Source organism: Sinocyclocheilus anshuiensis, unplaced genomic scaffold, assembly GCF_001515605.1.
Source record: "Sinocyclocheilus anshuiensis isolate Anshui unplaced genomic scaffold, SAMN03320099.WGS_v1.1 scaffold1429, whole genome shotgun sequence".
In the NCBI taxonomy this organism is placed as follows: Eukaryota; Metazoa; Chordata; class Actinopteri; order Cypriniformes; family Cyprinidae; genus Sinocyclocheilus; species Sinocyclocheilus anshuiensis.
Window position 1 is genome coordinate 282,989 of NW_015548305.1, and position 10,153 is coordinate 293,141.

The window sequence follows — 10,153 nt, forward strand, 5'->3', positions numbered from 1 at the left end:
AGTAGACTACAATGCCGGCTGTTCTGACTCAAAGACTGTAAGTAAGTTATTTATATTTAAAGAGTTTTTATATTTTATATATTTAAAGCTAATTTTTTGGGCAGCGTAGAGTAGGGCTTGTTGTTTGTCATTTCTCCGATCACAAATGCAGACATGGTTTTATGTTTACGCGGCGCGATGCGAACCTTAAACCGCATAAACACATTTCATTACACCAAATACACAAAATAATGTTCTTTTTAGCAGCATCATATGACCCTTTTAAAACTTTCAGCCCATTAAAATGGAGAAATAAATTCTTACTTGTTTAAAACCAAGTAGTGCTAATTTAAAAAGAAGCATTTAACATACTTGGATGAGCTTTGATTTTACCATATGTTGTAAACACGTGTAGTAGGCTACGCACGCACAAGACAAAGTACATAAAATAAAGTTGTAGGTAGCCACTGATCTGTCGTCGTTTTCCCCTTCTCACTAGTAATTAAGGTGTGGGTTTGAGGAGGGGAACCTGATCCTAGACCCGTTATCCCAGAGCAGCAGTTGGAATCCCACAGCATCTGTGGCCATATACACAAATTATGCACGTGGTCAGGGGAAGGCTAGGCTTTCCCCAGCCGTACAGATGCTCCGCCTATGTGTTTTGTGTCTGTACATCGGTGTAATTGCTTATGATGAGTGTGGCTCTCAACATATGCCAGGCAAGTTCAGCACCATCGCTCTTGGACAGCGCCCTGCAGCCCGAGCTTTCAGTTCTATTCCAAAAATATCACTTTATAAGTTGGAAATAAAAACAAGCCTTGTGCTTTTTACAGTGTCATGTTTCTCCAAAACAACAGCAAAGTTCCAAATCAATAAAAATAAATAAACCAGAATAAAGCGTATAATGAAGTTCACAGTAAAGTATAGATGGGAATGGGATGGGGTGTTTTCTTCTCTCAGAACCATCCTCCTCCAGAGATTTTTAAAACAGCTGAATGGTTGCTGTCTGTCGCTAGTGCGTGAACTGGCACCAGAGCAATGCATGACAACCGCACGCGTTTGGACCCGCAGGAGGCTGCTGTGTGTTCTCTGATAGTGCGTGTATAGCCAAAAGGCAAAAAGTTTTAAAGCATAAGAGTATTTGGGAGCTTGTATAAGGTTTATGAATGACAATTCACCAACAAGACATGGCCCTTTCTCGCCCTCATCAGCCCCTCTCGGCAGATTCTGATGGTTTGCACACAGACTCGCGGATTAATCTGGCAGCTGTCTCACAGCAGACAAAAATGAGATTGATGCCAGTCAAAACAGAGAGATCGCGCACAGAAAATCATTTCAATGGCAGCACAGAGCAGAAACCTGACAGCCACTGACAACCCGGAACGAAATCGTCTAAATCAGATGAAGGCGGAACGTTCTTTCAGTCAGCACGCGCTCTGCCGCCGATGAGCAGCGCTGTTAATTAAAGTACACAAGCGTAAAATGTGGAATAAAGAAAGCGCGTGGTGTAACTAAGTTTACAAATATGTAGGCAATCAGTTCGCCTTGTCTTATTCATTTTGCTGCTCCCAAATTACGATTTGTCATTTGCATGTGCCGTTTATGTAATAAGACATCTAAATGTCGCCTATAATTTAGGAGAGCCAGCTCTTTAACTTTGTTATAATGATGAGCCTCACGAATTATTTATTTATTTACTTTTAGATTGTAGCAATTTCACGAGGCCAGGTAAATGCCTGTCACAATCCACAGCCAACAACAAAAACAAAGAAAGGTATTTGGACATCTGAAGGGAACTTTCTCCCCCCCCCCCCCCCGTTATTTCAAACTTGCGAATTTCTTTCTTCTTTCTATATAAGTACACACAAATTACATTAAATAAATCTATCCCTTTAAAAATACATTGATGTTTAATGCATGAGATATTTATATATAATGTATTATATATTTATATAATGCATTGATATACAAACTGTAAATGAGGTTCAATATAGGCTACTATTTTGAGGCACTCAGGTTAATTTGAATTTGTTAATCAATATTCTATTCTATTAAATAGTGAGATATTTTTTAGAAAACTGGAATTTGGAAATTGGATTTGCAGAAAAAAAAAATTTTTCTCTCTCTCATCACAAACATTTAGCATGCATATGTCCAACCTAATATGAACGCACACTGGCAGTAGGCCAGCCAGTTGCTTTAGCTCTGATTGATACAGGAAGTGATGCAATTAGGTCATGTGATGTGCCAGAAGGAGAGACAGACAGTAAATTAATAGTTGACTTGTGCCTGTGTTTAGACTTTCATCATCATTGTGCAAAGGCCTTGAGATCCTTCTGGAGCCAGGCGTGATGGGAATAAATGATTTTAATAGTGCATAATATTCAAGCAGATAAAGAGAAAAAGAAAAGTGAAAGAAAGAGAGAGAAAGTTTTTCAGAACACTAATCATATTTAATTTAAGGTGCATGAGCAGACTTTGACCTACAGGTCAAATTGGCGAGTCCTTACCAAAAGCTTATCTGCTATAGGCCCTGCTCACAGATTTGTTAGACATTGCTTCCTATAGTGGCTTCACATGGCTATGTCACATTTATAGGACACAATTATAATAGTATATTTTCTCTTTTGATTCAAACCTCAAAGGATGAGTGTGTGTGTGTGTGTGTGTTCCTCTCAAAGGCAGAGACGCTTTGCTAAGAGTAAAGAGGGAATTCTGTTACATTCACAGAACAAAAGTACATCTTTCACAGCACAGCTTCACTAAATTCCCAGCAGCCCTTCCCACAGAGCGGCCAATCTGTTTCCATTAGCTGAGCAGGTACAGGCAACAATTAAAGCAGATAAAAACATGATGTGCTAAGCGACTTGGATGATTAGTCTGTTATTAAGATCATGTGTGTTTCACGGCATCAGTAATCCACAGGGAGAAAGAATTCACCACAATGACATCAAACAGCACCGCAAAGAGAACATTAACAGTCGAGTGCTGCTGTAGCTTCACCCACTCACCTCCTATATCCTCTTCAACATAATGAGGAAAAGAAAGAGAACAGCCATATAGTTTTAACACAACAAATGACAGAAATCCCTATTCTATAGTGTTTTGCTATTAGCTACTTTCTAAAACCACAAACTGCATTTGAATATATTTTCATTTAGGATGGATTAATTTAAACATCTTTTGGGAATCAGTCCCTCTGCAGCTCATAGTCTCTAAATTTGGCTGGAAATTAAAACATTACATCAGCATCCCTTTTAAAACAAACACTGCAGTGTATTTTGTTCAGTCAGGTTTGCTTATTTGGTTGCTTATTTGTGCAACAAATCACAGATCACCACACAACATTACAATATGATCAATAATGACCTTATTAAATCGCTGTGAAAAAGGTCATCTTAAAGGTACACCCTTTGTACCATCCACCATTAAATGATGCATATTAGTTACCTTTAAAGAGATAATTCACACAACCATGTCCCAATCTTGTAATGCCTTCTTTTGTCTGCAAAAGAAAAAAAAGAAAAATACACGAATGTTGGGGTCCAAAAAACATTGCATCTCACTGACTTTCAATGGACAAAAAATATATATATATTTTTCAAAATATTTTCTTTTGTGAAAGTCATGCATGTTTGGAATGACATGAAGGTGAGTAAATGATGACAGGATTCTTATCCCTTTAAGGATACATATTAGGTACTTTTTGAAGTGAAATACTAAATAATTTAATAAGTAATTACTGAAATATTAATAAGTTAACAAGTTAATAAAATACTATGAGTATACTGAGCGTTTTATCAGTACGTTTTATTTAAGTGCTTAAACTGTTTTGTTGGGGCTGTGTTTACTTGTTTCTAGGTTTTTATGTAATGTGTTTGCTTAAGGCATAAGTGACTGTTGCAGGTAGGAGGAAGAGCTATATCATTTTCTTCCATTCTCCAAAAAGAAGCAGAGTTCAACTGTTGCACAAGGACAGCAAAAAGACACAGCATGAACCCCAGCATGAGTAAATACAACAGGACACCATTAGTGACTTTGAGGAGGACGTTTTGGAGAACAGGAATAACAGAGCACACCTGTGTCTCTGGAAAGCCAAAGAGCAGGAGTGCAGGGACTATAAATATTAAACTGTGAATTTCAGTTGCATCAGAAATATTTCTACTGTTGGCACCACCAGCTAACAGCTTCATAACTGGTTTCTAAAGTAAAAGGAAACACACATTAAAATGTCTGGTCAAACTCATATGAGCAAGTGTGTGTGAGGGGAATTGCCTACAAACACACTCACTGGTACTTTGGCCTTCTTTGCCTCCCCTGCATTTCCAGCCTCCATCTCTCTCTTTCTCTGATGTGGTTATGTTAAATTAGATTTCCTGCAGCATAGTTGATCTAATTGGACATAACTTGCCTTCGGGGAATGCCAGTATTACCCAGCATGCGTCTCTCAGGGGAGCAGTCATGAGCATGTCAGTGGTGGTGGTTTCTATGGTGTGGAGTGAAAGAGAGAAAATAGATCTAGTTGAGCACCTGTAAGACAGGTATGATGCAAACGCTACAATGCATCTTGACTTTCTTGACAAAATGTTTTTCTGTCAACTATAAATATTGTTGAATGTCTAGGTCATAAAGTAGCATCTGATTCTGTTTTTATGGCTGTGCATTTGTCTGGTTTGTGCTGTCCTGAAGTTAGCTGATGTAATTCTTGGTCAATTCACCTGTCTGTTTCAGTTTAATGAGGTGATGGAGAAGCAGAATATATGTGGGTTTGTTCAAATATACACCAGCTCACATCACACTAGACATTGGTCTGTTTCCCTGTTACCTTCAATTTCAGACACACTGAGAAGCACATACACATAAGCACACAAAGCTGTAGACCATAAAGTCTAGACAAAACTAAAACCATACTCATAATACTCTGATATCCCAATTATTGTTAAGGACGAGGAGTGGTGTGACGTTACATGCAAGATAAATGAATTTTAGTGAAATGCCAATCACAGAGCTGTATACCTGTAGAATTAATCTGAGATCTTCTGACAGTTCAGTGCCACAGAAGACATATGTGCGTGTCTGTGTGAGAGAAGACATTTGATTGACAGAGGCTAAATGCAGCCTGACTTCCTCTCATAAACAAGCCTATTTATAGTAGCAATCTCACCTCCGCTTGGATTCATGTTTTCCAACAGCGCTTCAGTCTTGCTTATTTTCCCAAATAAAATTAAGCTCATTAAGAGGTTGCTTTCAGACAGGAGGATTGCGTGATCTTCAGAGAGCATTCTCTCCATAACGGTTGGAATCTGAGACAGGGACAATTATGCTACACCAGACTGAGTTAATGGCAAAATTACACCAAGAGCTCAAATGGGATTTTGATTGCAACAAGAGGTCAACTGTGTCTGATCTCACCTCAGCTGAACACTGTGTCAAACGCATGCTTTATCATTGAGAGAGAGAGATATAGAGAAAGACAAATACAGAGATTACTATGGATAGTCTTCCTGTAGTCTGCAGTGAGAGCAGTGCTTCTTTCAGGGTCTCCTAGCCCATTTGATTTTGTTTTCCCAGCCCTTGATAATGGCCGGCATGGTCTTACCCTTTTCTAATGTGATTTACAGCAAACTGCATTGTTTCCCATCTTAATATAATTCAGGAGGTTCCAGTAGTCCTTGTTATTTCATTGTCATTTATGATTTATTTTATGAGTCTTAAAAAAATAATTAATAATAGTTTTTACAGTTCCTTGCAAAAGACTGATAAAATGTTTTGGAAAATGTGAAAATCCAGTATGCATTTCAAATTGATCAGTATTGGCATTGCCATTTACCAGAGCTTGAATCAACATATGGTCAAAATATTTTAAACTGAATTCAAAATGTGAAATTAAGTGCATTTGTGTTAGGTTGCAAACTGCAGCTTATCTTCAAAACATGGAATTAGAATATCCACAATTTATGGACATCAGGATTTAGAATTATGTTCTTAGAGCACTTCATTTTCTTATGATTTACATTTTATGCATTAACAGTGAAGAAATTAAAAAGTGAAACCTTTCTTCTCCAAAAGCAAGAAAAAGCTTAAATTAAACATCAGACCAGGCTCTGAAGTCTGACGGCTGTGTAAACTATGGACTTGGAAAAATGTAGTAAAAAAACCTTTTAATAATACTTTTTCATGATATGGCAGACAGAGTGATTGACATCGCTGCGATTTGAGTGAATTCGCTCTCATCTTTCACCACTCCCTGCACAGCATTTCATACTTTATAATGTCTGTCCTGCTGTCGACTGTACCACACTACAGCATCATCGCTCTACATTACTCCAAATGAAATCCCAATGTCTCCAGACTGCTTAAGCAGTAGTCTTTATGGGAAATGAGGGAGATTAGCTCTAGAAAAAGGGGCCAGAATGACGGCCCACAAATCAATAGCTGCTACACAGATGAGCAGAATTTATACCTCTGTAAATAGAGTTGAGTCTAGTGGACAGTAATCAGATTTAGACTTATGTGCTGCTGCTGCTACTGCTGCTGCTGAAGAAGAAGCAGCTGAGGAGCACAGTAAACATACTCTGAGAGATAGAAGGACCCAGGGCTAATGTTTGGGGTAGAGGATGAGTGCAAGACAGTATTTGTAGGCGAAATGGCCCAAGGCAAGAAAAGCAAAATGTGCATGGCTCAGGTCCCAGTACTAAAATATGCTAGACTTTATGCTGGGGTGTTTTCATGCTTCTCTTCTTTACTCAGAGCGAAGTCACTGTTCATTAGGCTGGACAGATGCTGGGGAGACAGGGCACAAGGGATGTTGTTACTTTTAGACTGCTTTGATTCAGGGTACAGTAACTGTGGGCAGGGATTTAATCAAGAGTCCTCCTGAACTACACCAACAACTGGGACTTTGGGCTGTGTAAACACTTTAAACACCTTAAAAACTACCCCGTTGCCAGCCAAGATGCAACCCTGACAGACAAACCATCTGGGCAATACTCAAAGTGTTAAGCTCTGTACATCCCATTATTTATGTAACTTCACCAAATCCACAATCTACTCCCTGCAGTGTGTTGGGGATGCAGGTTAGCTTTCTGTTTGTACTGGCACTGCAGTGTAATCTACAGGGCAACTAGAACCAGCTGAGCCAAAAGACAGCGAACACTCCATCAGAATAAATGCCAGTGGGTCCTTGTCTCCCCTTTGCAGTTAAATGTCATTCTTTTACGTTCTTCTCCTCTCTCTCACCTCTATCCGTTCTTCCTCTGCCTCTCTCTCCTCCCATTTCTGACAGTTGCTCAAAGCTGTGTGATTATTATGCCACTAAAATCAATGACATTCAGGAGAACCTGTCCTGCAGGAAAGGTCAACTACACACGTTCTCTGTTCCTCATATAAATATTAGGGCTTGTCAGTTTAACGCGTTAACTTAATTAATTAGTTATGAAAAAAATAATGCGATTAAAATATTTTAACGCAGTTAACGCACTGGCCCCGCCCCCAGACATTTCATACAGTAACTGACTGTTGACAAATATGATGCAGGGCAACAACCCCATAAACGAAGTTATGCCCTAAAATTCAAGATACTGGTGCAAAAAATTCCCCTGTATTGAGTTTTTGTCTCATATTTATACGATAAGCAATATCACACGAGCAGGGAGAGCAATATCACAGTAGTGCTGTTTGTCCCGAATATAAGGAGTGCAAATGCGATTTTCTACAACAGTTCAGTAAATAATAATAATATTTTAAACACAATATTATGTGTTTTTGCTCAATTTTGCAGAGAATATATTACCTTTAAAGCCACAGCAGAACTGTTGTGCGTCTCCGAGCAACACAGCGGTGTTTAGTTTCTGAATGAATCCGCGTTTTGAACGAATCATGTGAATCAATGATTCAAAGCCCCATTCGTAAAGAGAGCCATTTACTTCATTCCTGAATGAATCATTAGATTGAACAAATCGAATGAATAACTCATATAGACATTTACCGCCACCTGCTGGCAGATTTAGTTTCTTATTTAGAGTATAATTTCATTAAAATAATAATAATAATAATAAAAATAAAAACATTAAAGGGAAAGTTCACCCAAAAAATTTCAATTCTGTCATCATTTACTCACCCTCATGTTTGTTGTTTCAAACCTTTCTTTTGTGGAACACAAAATAAGGTATTTTGAAGACTATTGGTAACAATTGGTTTTGGTTACCAATGACTTTTATTGTATGAAACAAAAATACTGACATGTTTCTTAAATTATCTTATTTTATGTTCCAAAGTTTATGTTAGGCCATTGTAGCCTAAATGTTTATGTGTAGCCTAATACATTTTAGCCTAATATATTGAATCAAATAAAATATTTATTTCTAAAGCTACAATTTGTAATGTCTACTTGATACGTTCTCATTTAACACAAACATAACTTTAAATAATTTTTTGTGGGTATTTACAGTCAAATTTATGGTGCGAATAATTAGAATAATTAATTGAAGCATCATGTAATTAATTAGATTAAAAATTGTAATCGACTGACAGCCCTAATATATATATAGATAAAGATAGATAGATAGAGATAACGGGAGAGAGAATTCTATTAATTAAACAGATAGCACACATTACATATGACCAAACACTAAACAATGCATAACTGCCCAGATCACATACTTTAAAGGGAACTAGAAAAGCCTTAACAGAGTCTGTCAATATGCACAGCAAATGGTTTGTCAGATGTGGACTACTGAACAATCTGCTTTTAAATCCTCTGCAGGTCAGAATTGCTTTGAAGATAAGGGTCTATTAGTGGAAGAATACAAAGCTTGAGCTGACTAAATCAATAAATAATGAACACACTGGCCTCCTAAGAATACTACTGACTCTAAATGAACACAACCATTTAAAAGTTGTCTATCAAGTGAGTGACCACAGGCAGAGTAGGCTAGGCAATTGCTTAGACTGCAATCCTACACATTTACCATTTCACAACAGGTTTAGACAAAATTCAAAATAAAAAACTTGGTTCCCTTTAATTCATGAGCTAGAAACTCATTTGAATTGGCCCTACCCCAAAGGAGAGTAAAATGCAACAACATGAAGTGGAATTACAATTCAAGAAATTCAACAAAGGCAATGCATTCTGGTATGTGTTTTTCCATCCTGGTGCTTTATATAAGCAGTAAGGCACGAGAGGCATGCTGTTTAGTGAAGCTGTGCTTTACTGTAAATAAAACATGGCTATTGACCAATCAGCATCAGGGACCAGAGCTGTCCGTTTTATAATAAATATTAAGAAAAAACAATATTAATTAACAATATTAATTAAAAACCAATTTCTTAAAGAGGTTATGGAAATCAATCAATCAATCAATCAATCTATCTATCTATCTATCTATCTATCTATCTATCTAAAGAACATTTGAACTTTTTTTAACTTTTAAACAAGGTCTTGTCATTTCAACATTCTAAGTTCTAAGTTCTACTTAAAGATAGCATAATTTCATAGTTTTACTTGCCAATAATTTGAATTGCAATTCTGCATCCTGTTTGCTATCTCAATTCAAATTCAAACCAAATTCAGGAACTGAATTTGAAATTAAATGGCATTCTCAATTATGAACAATCAAATACACCTGCATTTCAGATATGCACTGATAAACAGATGCTATTTTTTGGTTAATAAAAAAAAAAATTCCTTAGGACTCATGACTAACCACTCCTAAAGCAAGATTTATAAGCCACAACAGATCACATCCACTATAGGGGGCTGAGCCCCCCTAAGCCTGAAATCCTGGAATCACCCCTGGATTAGGCCTATTTTCCATGCAGAAGGTCAAAATAAATCCCAAGTTATGCACAATACACAACGCACAAGAATCCTAAGTCAAGTTCTACATTATTAGAGATGTAAATGATTAAGACACTGTTATCCTGCCAGCAGTGGAAACTAAGAGTTTGTAATATAAGCTGTAAAAGAAAGCTCATCTTTCACAGCATTGTGCATCTGGAATTGCTATCATTGATCAGCGCATACCTAGACACGTTCTTTATGAGTCGATTCCTCACCAGTTTAGGAGACTTAAAAAAAAAAAAAAACCTTGGATGTTTAAGAATTCAATATTCTGTGTTATACAGTTTCTCTATTTCTCTGTGGATGTCTTAGAGTGGAAGCATGTTGATTTAA